The sequence below is a fragment of the Echinops telfairi genome, unplaced genomic scaffold, assembly GCF_000313985.2.
Source record: "Echinops telfairi isolate 266 unplaced genomic scaffold, ASM31398v2 ScPeMD7_9;HRSCAF=40, whole genome shotgun sequence".
Classification (NCBI taxonomy): Eukaryota; Metazoa; Chordata; class Mammalia; order Afrosoricida; family Tenrecidae; genus Echinops; species Echinops telfairi.
The window spans coordinates 22706418-22718925 of record NW_022103906.1 but is presented as its reverse complement, the minus strand read 5'-3'; positions in this window follow the sequence as shown (position 1 = coordinate 22718925).

Below are 12508 nucleotides of genomic sequence, written 5' to 3'. Positions count from 1 at the left end.
AAAAAAAAAAAAAAAGTAAGTCTTCTTATAAAGCTAGGCAAATGCCCCCTTTTCCCGATGTTAAGAGGTCTAATCCTCTCCTGTTTGTAGGACTACTACTGCTAGAGAGTCCATCTGCGTTTACTGTACTTGGGTTCCTTCTGAGAAGTCCATAGGGGTTTCTCCTAATTCTCTTGATGAGATTTGCATAACATGCAGGGAGGTGCTTATTCCCCCTACCCATGGCCCCATGCTTAAAGTTAGGCCTAAGCCTACCACTGTGCCATTCACCTGATTCCCCAACTGCTGGAAGGCGTGTTATGTCAGGTGCCTGATAAACTACTATCTGTAGTCCGGTACAATTCATTGACAGGCAAAGATAGGTACTGGTAACGCTCAGAAAGAAGATTCCTTCTTTGTCAAAACAGTCACCAGTGTCCAGTGAGACACACCAGCGGAGACCACCTCCAGAATCCCGCCTATTTGAAGGCTGGTCTGGTAAGCGAGACTGTTGAGTGATTGAAATGGTACCGGGGCTGAGGGACATGGACTGGGGCCATTTGGGTTTTCTACACGGAGCAAGAGTTCCTGAGGTCTACTCGGCCTGCCAGTTCTGATGTTATTTCTGGCCATTTGTTTGCAGTTTGGCTGGTCGGTGTTTTTTGATGAGTGCGCATGCGGTCTCAGGGAGAATAGGAGCGCAGCTTGAAAAGGTCGACCTTGGCAAAGGCCCAGAGGGTAATGGGTGGGCAAAAATCTTTGGCGGGTCAGTAGATCCTGTGTGAGAGGTGTCAGGCCGAAGCTGGAGTGAACGGGGCAGGTAGGTGAGGAGATAGAGCTGGTAACCACACGTCAAGAACCCTACAAAAGGCCAGACCCCTTTCCCCCACCCTCCTCCTCCCCTTCGGTGGCCATCAGGCCCAGGTGCAGAAGACTAACCATTACAGATAACTTTGAACGCTGTTGCTTAGCTCCGAACCTGCAGACAACAAAGTTACAGTGGAAAATTCCCCAGCTACTCCCTCCCCCCAGACCCAGCTATAAAAGTCTCCACCTCTCCCTGGACAATGTGACTTTGAAGGGCCCCAACTGAGGGCCTTGAACCTCACTCAGTAGCTCAGGATACTCCTGTCCCTTTCTCCGCACTCCCTTCCCTCCCCGGAACTCTGAAACAAACCTCTGAAACTGATTTCTATCTTTGCCTTCTTTCTTTCTTTCAGTTGCCAAATCAACCTCACAAGGGATTGCTAGTGCTCTGGGGTGGTTTGATTTTTGTGATGTGGTCAGCAGACAGGGTGAGATATACGATCCTTTGCTCTGTGGTGGGTGGAGCAAATCTCCATAGATGCCCTGGGCTGCCATGTGGATGAAGCACAAGGAAGCCTGAGATTAGAAGTTAATTTGAACTCAGCAGCCCATAAGGGCCAAGCAGCCTCTTTGGTGGAATGAGTTTTGGGTACTGGCTAAGATTTCAGCTGAGACCATGTTCCCAGTCTGCATGTTTGGGGAGGCATATGCTGGGCGCATGGCACTTGCAAGAAAAGGAATTGGGGGCTACTGTGGTTTGGGCTGGGAAATGGCAGGCACATCCAGCCATGCTGGGAGCGCTTTTCTCGGTGCGTGGGTCTGTACTGTGTGCCTGGTTTTGTTCAGCACTTTTAGATTATTGTTGGGCTTCTTGCACAGTCGGAAGGAAGCTTCCAGAAGGAACAAGGAGGGAAAGGTTAAAGACAAACTGCTCCGGAGGGTAGTCTGGAGAAGTCCCTCGAAGCTGTAGTCCGTGCGCAGCTCTAGAAGGCTGGTCTCATCTGCCGTCATCAGCGGACACCACTGCAGTTCCTCTGCACATCTGAGAGCGGTCAGGTCTCAAGGCTCATTCTCAACGGTTAGCCCTTTAACAAGATGGACGTAAATATTTCGGCTAAAGGGGATAACCGAGAAAATGGAGGCCAAGAAAACAAAATAATAGATTCTCTATGGGGGGGGGGGGAACCCATCAAAGATTTTTGAAATTCTTCTTCAACTTGGCAATTGCTTCATATTAAGAAATGTAGCATTCACATAGCACCTTATCATGAATATTTCAGGAAATTTTATTTACACTGATAGAAAGCATCCCATGTAAAAGTTTCCCCTCCTTTAGGGATTCTAGTTTTAGTGCTTTCTGATAATGGCCATAATTTGTGGCCTTAACCCACCAAAAAAAAAATTCCTTTATCTATGAGTCAACATATAGTTAGGATCTATACTTAATTTAGGAAGAGGATTTATGATGCCCAATAATAAATGTTCCAACTCATTTGACTAAAAATTAAAATCTAGTATTTTCTAATGCCACAAGCCTCCTAGAGAATCACATATAAAAGCTGGTAATGCAGAATTCATCATTGTTTTAATTATTTTAAAGAGAGAGAGAGAGAGAGTATCCATTTCTTAGTAACCTGAAAAATGAGTCTATAAAATATATTTTTAAAATACATTAACACTGCTTCATTTTGTTAGGCCCCTTGTTTTTATTTTTTCTTAGGATGTGCAACTCTTTTTGCAGCTATTGCTAACACACAAGAAAAAAAATAGTACTCCTTCAATGTAGTAGCCAAGTAGACATCTACTCCTTCTCTCCCAGAGTGTTCCGAGAGAGGGAAAGGAATTAGGGAGACATGACCATGGGCATCTTGGGAAGAGTTCCTATTGCCTTGTAAGCCCCAGCAGGCTTGTGCACTTGTCTGCTACAAACCCAGCCGCACCGTGGGCAGAGCACCACCCGCCCTACCCTGCCTTTTCCAGCAGAAAGTGCACCAACGTCGTTTTTTCCTCTATGATGCTAGGTTTTTCCTTTTTAGAGAGGAGTCTAAAAATTTAGGGAGGTTCACATTAGAAAATACCTTTTTGTTTAGTATTAATGTCCAGAACTTGAATGGCTTTACCTGGGATAGATGCACTCACAGATTAATTCTACGGACTTTCACTGCTCCGTCAGGTCTCTTAATGGTTCTACAGAAAATTGACTTCCTGTGCATGAACTCAAATGGCGATACCTTTGAGACAGAAGGAGGGGAGGCTTTAATTTTCAGAAGATCTATAGAAATAGGTGTGAAAGTCATCAGAACTCTTAATTTGAATAAGAAGACTCTTCTCAACATGGAAGCAGGGATTCAGAAACAACTAAAACCTGATGTGACAAGAAAGAGCCCTCTGAGGTGCAGGGTAGAGGCAGCCTGTTAATGCCAACCACCCGGAGAGAGGAGGAAGTCAAAAGGCCACCAAAAGATTTTAATACCGACCATGCAGTCCGGGTGTCCAGCAAAAAGAGGTTGGAGTTACTGGCCATGTCCACACATACCCAATACCCTTCTAGTCTGATGTCAACGGTGTGGCCGGAAGGAGCCAGAAGGCTTGGGCCCTATCAGTGAACAGGATCCATCCACTGCTTGGAGACATGCAGCGGCTTGGTGTCTTGAAATCCCGTACTGGAAACAGATGGAGGGAGGCTTCCCTCCCGCTCCTGTGTTTCTGGAAGGCCCTCCTCTGGGACACCTACACTGGGCGAGGCCATGGTTCCCACAGCTGTAACAGAGCCCTCGGGGTAGGGGCAGTGTGGGACTGGCAGAGTTCTCATGCTGGGGAGACGTAGGATTGGTATTGGCCTCAAGAGCAGCGCTAATAATTTTAGGGTTTTGGTCGCTCTTTCTTTTCCTTCTTTAATCCAGGTTGTTCTGCACTAAGGTAGCTGCCATTAGGAGCGGCCTGGGTCCATTCGAGGTCTGACAGCTTTATGCTGCCGTTTCTTGTGGATATCTGCAATAAAACCAATTAATAAACTGGGTATTTAGGAAAATTTTCCTCCAGGTGTTTCTGAATCAATACTGGTAAATCTCTGAATTGCCTCTCCTAGGAATCCAGGTGGCATCATGGATACCAGTTGGACTGCCAACCTCAAGGTCAGCAGTTCGAAACCATCAGCTGTTCTGAGGGAAAAGACTGGGCTTTCCTGCTTTCCCACAAAGAGCCACAGAATTGGAGACTCCCAAGGCAAGCCTACCCTGTCGCACAAGGTCGTCATGCGTGTAGGTCAGGGACTGACCATATTCCACAGGGCGTCCCCAGTGAGAGGATGGAAAGTGGAAGGGATTGTCCTCAAATTGGAGGGGTGTCCTGCTCCCAGCGAAGTCAGCACCCAGTGCTCCATGGGGCAGGGGACAGTCTCTAAGGGTGCTGGAGAGGGACTCCATAGGGGACTGACTCACCCTCCAAAACTGGTGACTGGTGAATCTCCTGGAGAGTCAGACAGGGAGAGAGAAACCCAGAAAAGGGTGGAGAGGAAGACTACTGGGTTTGCCAATTGGGTGGGGGGTCGGGTGTTAAGGACAGACTCGGTCCTCAGTGCCCTGGCCAGACTCTCATCAATTCCTGATGTCCAGGATCAGTCTGAGCACACAGTCTTCAGGAAAGAGAGGAAGAGTCCAGAAAACAAGAGTCAACCCAGGCACACTGTCGTGGCCTATTGCTTCCTGCGTAGTAAGAACCCAAAGGGAGGGGACCAGCGAGGGAGGCTGCCGGGCTCTCTCATGGGATGAAATCGAAGCCAGCTGCCAGGTCAGGTTGAGTGCCAAGAACAACATAGATCCTGGTGAATTTGCCTTTTCTCTGTAATTTCTTAAGCTTAGTGTTCTACATGATAAGACATCTGGGGCCACAGTACAGTGTGTGTGTTTGGGGGCGGGGGGGTGTTTCATTGTTTTGTTTTTACCAGGCCTCAGTGCCATAGTGAGTGGTGATTAGGCTGCTCACTTCAAGACCAGCATTGGAAGCTCCCAACTGCTCCCCAAAGAAAGATGCGGCTTTCCAGAAACCCCCAGGGACAGTTCTACTCTGTGGATTGGCACCCACTGCGTGGCAGTGAGTTTGAGCTTGGGGTGGTGCGCTTTAGGAGGCCTGGTGGCAGAGCTGGTTACACGTTGGGCTGTGGACAGCAAGGTCAGCAGTTGGAACTCACCAGCTGCTTGCTGTGAGAAAGATGAGGCTCCAGTAAAATTCACAGCCTTGGGAGCCCCAGAGAGATTTCTATCCCATCTGCTAGGATCACTTTGAGTCAGAATCAGCTCAGTGGCAGTGGTTTGGGCTTTTGACAAAATGGTGTTTTGGGTCATTTTTCTGTTTTATGAACATAGTGGGATCTAGAAGGGAAAAAAAAAAGGACATGGCCTCAATGATGTTTTAAACACGTTTTATTGATGAATAACCTCAAGCCAGTTATGTCCTCACGTCTCTCCAAGTGTCTGTCCATGGGCCTGAGAACTAGATTTTTGCCATCTCGGCACCACCGTTCATTCAGGGCAATGCTATCTTTCTTGTCACTGGCTTCAAAGACATGTATCCGATTCGCTTTTACTTGTTGCCAGCTCCCCGGAGTGATGACCACAGCCTGTCCCCTCCATTGTCCACAAGCCTCTGACATCCGTGGGCTGCTGCCAGGCTTCCCATCTTGCTGTGTCCCAGCCACACCTGTCCCTCCACTCCTGCCCCAGGGAAAGGCCTGCGGCAGGGAGCACCGGGAGGAAAGGGGGCCTGCCACAGGGTGAGGTGGCATGTAGACCCGTGGGGCAGTGAGCTCTTTCCAATGGCCCTGCTAGCTGGATCCTTCATTCTGTGATGTGCTGTCAATCCTGGCCTCCACGCTTGTGGTGGTGGTATCATTGTGCAACCTGTTGTCCTTTGTGTTCGTGAGGCGGGGCTAGGGGTGGAAGTAGCTGGAGGATGTGACTCAGATCACCGCTTAGCTCAGTCGACTCTGGGATCTGAGCCCAGTTTACTCAGGAATGCTCTGACAAGCTCGCCCTTTTGTTATGAACCCTATATTAAGTTCCTTTGTCTTCAATGTCCACTTCTTAGAATGTGGTGGATCATCTAACCGGATCCACCAGCTTGCAACACCTTGGGATCTGACCGGCTGATTTGGGGTGTTCTCAGCCCCTGCAACTCTATGAGTGAGGAGAATTCTCCAGATGGGCACCTGGCCCATGGATTTGGAACTTGCCCGCCTCCCCACCTGCATGCCCCCTATTCCTGAGGCTCTGGGTTCTGTGAGACATTGCATGCTGTGATGGTACTCTGGAAGGGAGAGTGTGCTGAGGGGAGGAGGAGGAATTGATATCAGAAATGATAGAGTGCGATGACACTTTGGCAAAGTTGGGCCCTTAGGCCACCCTTCACTTCCACCTCATGGAAAATGGCCTTGTCCTGATCTTTCTAAAAGAAATTTTTCCTGCAGTGGATCCTACAGGGTTTCTATGGTTTGGCAATAAGCAAAACAAACCACACCCATTGTCATGGAGTCCATGCCAACTCATGGTGACTCTATGGGACAGGGTAGAACTGCCTTTGTTAGTTGCCAAGACTGTAAGTGTTTACGGGAGTAGAAAGGCTTGCCTTTATCCTGTGGAGCAGCTGGTGGTTTCAATTGCTAGCCTAGCAATTAGCAACCCAAGTATAACCACTATGCCACCCAGGCTCCTAAGGGCTGATGATAGTGTCTGTGAAAAAATACTCTATTAATTAAACCTGTATTGAAAATCAGTGACAATCTCATTATCAATCATGAGTATCATGGTTGTAAAATCCTTCTCCTTTAAAAACTGAAGTGTATACTATTGATGAGCCTAAAATGAGAAACAGTATTAATGGTTGTTGGGCCTGTCCTCCAAGCCCCAAATGGCAAGCCTGATTGCCCTGTCTGCTGAGTCTACCGGTCAGCATTGGCTCAGCATACATGATCCCTACTCTGGGCCCAAACACATGCTGATGGTGAACGAGACCATTCTCCGGCCTCTCTGGACGAGTGGGGCTGATAGATTTGAAGCATCTGAATACCGCTTTGAGAAGAGTACCTTGATTCTCTCTGCCTGGCTCCATCTATGCAGCCCCACTTCCTCTCCCATCTCCCCTACCTCCTTCAACCCTCCTGGATTTAATATCTATTTAACCTCAACTTCTCCCCCTTCTCCTTCTTTTCCAAGAATTTATATTGCTCTTGGCAAGAGAAGTGAGAGGAGAAAACAAAAAGAGGCCCTCTGCCCAGTTTCCTTCCTGCCTTGAAACTGTGTTTCAACTATTGGGTGCAGTGAGGATTTTTGGCTTGTAATTGTCTCCAGGATATCATGCAATACTTTCAGTGTATTTCAGTAAGTGAAAACCTCTCTGAAGTTGCTCTTCAGAGAAACTTGCTGGGACGATGTGACTGCTTCCTGTCAGTACCTTAGCAGAGCTCCACCTCTCCACCCCGCAGCCCTTCCCTTATTCTGAGACACACCCACAGGCCTCAAACCCCTGCCAGAGGTTGGGAGACTTTGTATTTCTCTTCTCTCTTTTTCTTTTTACAGTTTTATTGATACATAATTCACTTTTCATACAATTCAATAGTCCAATCATGTCAAGAATTGCACAATCACCCACCCACAGCGCTACCTCCCCTGCAATCCCAGGCATCAGTTATTATTTCTAGGCATCTACTCCTTCTGTGCGTCACAAACTAGAAAACTGAACAGAAACAATAAAAAAACAAAATAGAGTGGTAAGGCTAAAATCATAATCATATAAGGATAGCAAAACAAATGATGATTAAGAAAGAAAAGCCCACCATCAATCTTTTAAAAGCCAGGGGAGAGATTTTTGTCGTGGAACAAGCAAGAAACACTTGCACCGAAAATGAAGTCAAGAGGGAGACCCACGGACCAAGTATCAAGTTCTGTCCCGCGTAATCAAGTTTACCGCTTATATGCGTTTTTTAAAAAATCATTTTATTGGGGGCTCATACAACTCTTCTCACAATCCATACATACATCGGTTGTGTAAAGCACATTTGTACATTCGTTGCCCTCATCATTCTCAAAACATTTGCTCTCCACTTAAGCCCTTGGCATCAGCTCCTCATTTTTCTCCTTCCCTCCCCTCCCCCTCCCTCATGAACCCTTGATAATTTATAAATTATTATTTTGTCATATGGTACACTGTCCAACGTCTCCCTTCACCCACTTTTTTTGTTGTCCATCCCCCAGGGAGGAAGTTATATGTAGATCCTTGTAATCTGCTAACCCCTTGCACCCCACCCTCCTTCCACCCTCCTGGTATCACCACTCTTGGCACTGGTCGGTATAATCAAGTTTATATGCTTTTTTAAATATGTAAAGGAGCAAAACACATTTGTGTCATTAATAGTAAATTGCACAGCATGTTATTTGTAGAAGAGTAAAAGGACACAAATGTACTTAAAAAAAAACAACCACACTATTTTTCTGTTACGTGGAACTCTCCCTCTCGGTGTTAGCACACCCCACTAGGCATGCACAGGTGACTGGAACAGAGGAAGAGTGGATTGGGGATTGGCTGGTTCTCAAGGAGACTTGTATAATAGTGATTTATTCCGCTAACCAATGACCCCGATTCTTCGCAGGTTAAAGGTTGGGCTGCTAACCACAAGGCTGGTGGTTTCAAAGCTGCCAGCTCCATCCTAAGCACGTAGGCGATGAGTCTGTCTGCTCCCACACAGGTGTACAACCTCAGAAGCCCTAGAGAGCAGCTCTCCTCTGCCCGCTCTCCTCCAGCTACGAGTTGAGAGGCCCAACTGCAATGGGGTTAAAGCGTCACACATTTATAATCTGACTAGTGCAGTGAAATAGGACATTGAGAGTGTCTTCAGTGAGAGGTTTGGCTCAGAGTCTCTCATAAGGCGGCAGTGAAGGATCAGCTAGAGTTGAGGATTCGCTACCAACAGGCCTTCAAAGGAAGCCTCAATTCCTTGCTGGGGTTGGCAGGAGGCCCCTCTGCACAGGAGCTTCTCCCTAGGATGCTTGAGTGCCCTCGTGACATGACAGCTGGTTCCTTCCAAAGCAAAAAGAGGTTTTTCTGAGGTAGTGGTAGAAGTCACACAGTCAAACTTCTGCCATAAATGACTCCCCCCCTTAAATAAACTTGTCCCCAGTCCATGGGCAGCCGCATGTCTTGAAGGGAGAAGTATCAGAGAATCTGTGGACATGTTTCAAAATTACCCCACGTGTATATGACTTAATAATCTGATTCCTTTCACTAACCACATGCTGAACACTTCCATATCAAATGCTATTTTTCTACAACTCCATTTTTAATAGTTCTAATATTCTCGTATTAGAGTTATGGAAACTTCCATACTGGACCATTAGTACAGGGTCAAGAACCAGTGGCACTGGAGGAAGAAGTGCAAGCAGGCTTCAGGAATTGACAGAAGATCAATGGAAAGGTTTCAGCCCGCTGATGAAGCCCTGGAAGCCCTGACTTGTCTAGGTCAAGAAATTTGGAAGACAGCTACTTGGCCAACGGACTGGAAAAGATCCACATTTGTATCCATTCCAAAGGAAGGTGACCCAACAGAAGGCTCCAATTACAGCACAATAGCAATTATATCGCATACAGGTAAACTTTTTCTGAAGCTCATCCAGCAGCAGTTGCAGCAGTTTATTTATTGACAGGAAGCTGCCGGAGGCTCGGGCCAGATTCAGAAGAGGTCATAAAACAAGGGATTGACATCATTGCTGATGTCAGATGGCTCTTGGCTGAAAGCAGAGGAAACCAGCAAGATGTTTACTTGTGTTGTTTTAAGTGTGCAAAGGCATTCGACTGTGTGGATCATAACAACCTGCGGGTCCCCTTGAGAAGAATGGGAAACTCCAGACACCTCGCTGTGCTCACGTGGAAGCTGTCCGTGGATGCAGAGGCAGCTGTATGAACAGAACAGGGGACCCTGCTCGGTGTAACATCAGGAAAGGTGTACCACAGGGTTGTACTCTCTCACCGTGTGTGTTCAATCTGTGTGCTGAGCAAATCACCTACGGACCGCAGTCCATGAAGGGGAATGTGGCAGCAGGCGGGGAGGAGGGCTTAATAACAACCTGAGATATGCAGGCACCACAACCTCGTGCGCTGAAAGTGAGAGGACTTAAAACACTTGCCGATGAAGACCCAGCCTTCGCTATGGATTACAAGGGAGTGTAAGGCCACCCCAGATATTCACAACTGCACCAAGAGTTAACGCCATGATAAATGGAGGAAAGGTTGAAGTTGTCAAGGCGTTCATCTTGTTTGGATCCCCCATCAAGGCTCAGGGAAGCAGCAGTTAAGAGAACAAAGGACACATCCCAGGAGGCACATCAGCTGTGGAAGACCTCACTAAAGAGTTGAAAAGCAAAGGTGTTACTTTGAGGCCTAACGTGTGTCAGACTCAAACACGGTGTTTTCAGTCGCCTCCTGTGCACGGGAAAGCCGGACGTGGCATGAGAAGACAGCAGAAGACGCCATGCGCCTGCATGATGGCGCTGGCGGAGAATACTGACGGCACCACGGACTGCCAAAGAGCAAAGGCATCTGTCTTGCAAGAAGCACAGTCAGACGCTCCTTAGAAAGCAGGGGTGGTGCGACTGTGTCTCACCTCCTTTGGTCATGTTACCAGCAGAGATCAGTCCCTGGAAAAGGACATTGTGCTTGGTAACGTCGAGAGGCAACAAAAGAGAGGAAGACACTGGACAGATGGATGGACACAGTAGCTACCACAGTGGTCTCAAACATGAGAACAATTGTGAGGACGGCTTAGCACTGAGCAGTGGTTCATCTGCTGTTCTGAATGTGTCTGTGAGTCAGAGCTGACTGGACAGAACTGACCGCCGCCACCACCAATATTCGAGTATTCCACACCTGCTTTATGTAACTGGATTCCTGTTGGGCATGGTTTAGTTGTTTTGATGATTTAGACATTATAAATAATGCTGCTTGGAATTATTAAGATATATTTTTTACACATCAATGCCTTCGTGATCGATGATGATGTCAGTAGCTTGTCCCTTATACTAATCGTACTTGGGGTGACAGCGTTTCAGCAACGCACAAAAATGGAACGAGACCCACACGACAGGTCGGTGACTGGGCCCTGTGCCGGGAGGGCGTGTGGGGAGCGTGGACTCCTGGGAAGAGAGCTCCTGCAGGGTCAGCAGGATGAGTGGAGGCGAGGACAGCCCCTTCACAGTGAGCGGGTGACGTGTGCTGATGGGGATGGGGGCAAGAACAGAGTGCATGAAGAAAGATGGGGAACCACAGACAGGAGAAAAAGTGCCCCAAAAGACTCCACATCGTGGCCACCCACTCGAAGGGGTGGGCGAGCAATCGCTTCCTCCTGTCACAGAAAATAACCTCTAAAGCGTAATGTGAATAGTTTGCCCCAGATGACTCCCCTCAAGGCTGGCTGTTCAAACCCAGCCAGCAGACCGAAGGAAGAAAGGTCTGGCAATCAACTTCCATACAATTACAGCCAAGACAACCCTGACTCCTGTGAGCACAGTTGTACCCCCCGACATCGGCTCGCCCAGAGTCAGAATGGAGTCAGCAATGACGCGAGCAGGTTGTCATTTTGGGTTTATTTTTAAAAGAAGGTAGGAGCACCACTGTTTTCCTGTGTCGAGATGTTGAGGAGTGTCAAATAGCTGCAACTGCTTGTAGATTGCTTGCTGTTGAGTCAATGCTGACGCATACCACCCCTGTGTGACAGAGTACAACTCCCTGGAGGCGCTTATCTTTCTGCAGTAGATAGGCAGGGCTGTGCTCTGGAGAGGTCGCCCGGTAGGTTCGAATTGTCAACCTCGGTTTTATATGTTGTTGTTGTTGTTGTTACAGGGGCCTCCAGTTGGTTCCGACTTTGTAAGAAGTGTCTGACCAAAGCAGACTCGCCTAGCTGGACCTTGAGCAAGAGGAGTCAAGGATCTTGAGTGAGATGCGATGAAGAGACCCTTCAGGCTGTGAGTCGTGAGCATTGTAAATCGTACGTCAACCACCCTATGGATATCCTCATTCGACTTATACGCCTGTGCTTATAAGCTACTGTGATCCAATCCCGCTTAAAAACATAAACATGGCCACCCTCATAAAGCGTTTGCATGGACCTTGGCTCATCCAAAATTTCAATCGTAGACGTCTTAAAGCTTCATTAGATTTTGCACATCTCTGCGTCTGTCCATGACATTATGCGTAACACCCCCCCATAGCTTTCAGTAACTACCAGGCTACCTGCTTGGGGTACACCCTCTCCTCACTCGGGGCCCATAACGCGTGGGGTTTCTCAGGAGAAACTTTATCAGACAGGTGGTTCTTTCTTCAGGACTATTTCATCTAAAATCATTCCCCTTAAATACGGCCTCCCGATGCTCACACTTAACTGGTGTCATGCATGTGGGATTTTTGTACTTGGGTGACACTTTATAAAATTAGTTTTCTAGTACATAAAATAAAATTTGTTTTCTTCTTAAGAGTTATGTCCCTAGAATTAAAAAAAAAAATCCCAAGCTATTTTGGTGTTAATGTAGATTAATGAACCAAAGCAAGGCACTGAAAATGAGTTACATGTAAGTCATAAATGTTGCTTGGTTTTGCTCTGTCCTGTTTTTGTGCATGTTGTTGTCTCCGCAGGTCTGTCTGAATAGGACAAGCTGGATGAACAATCTGGAGGAGAAAACAA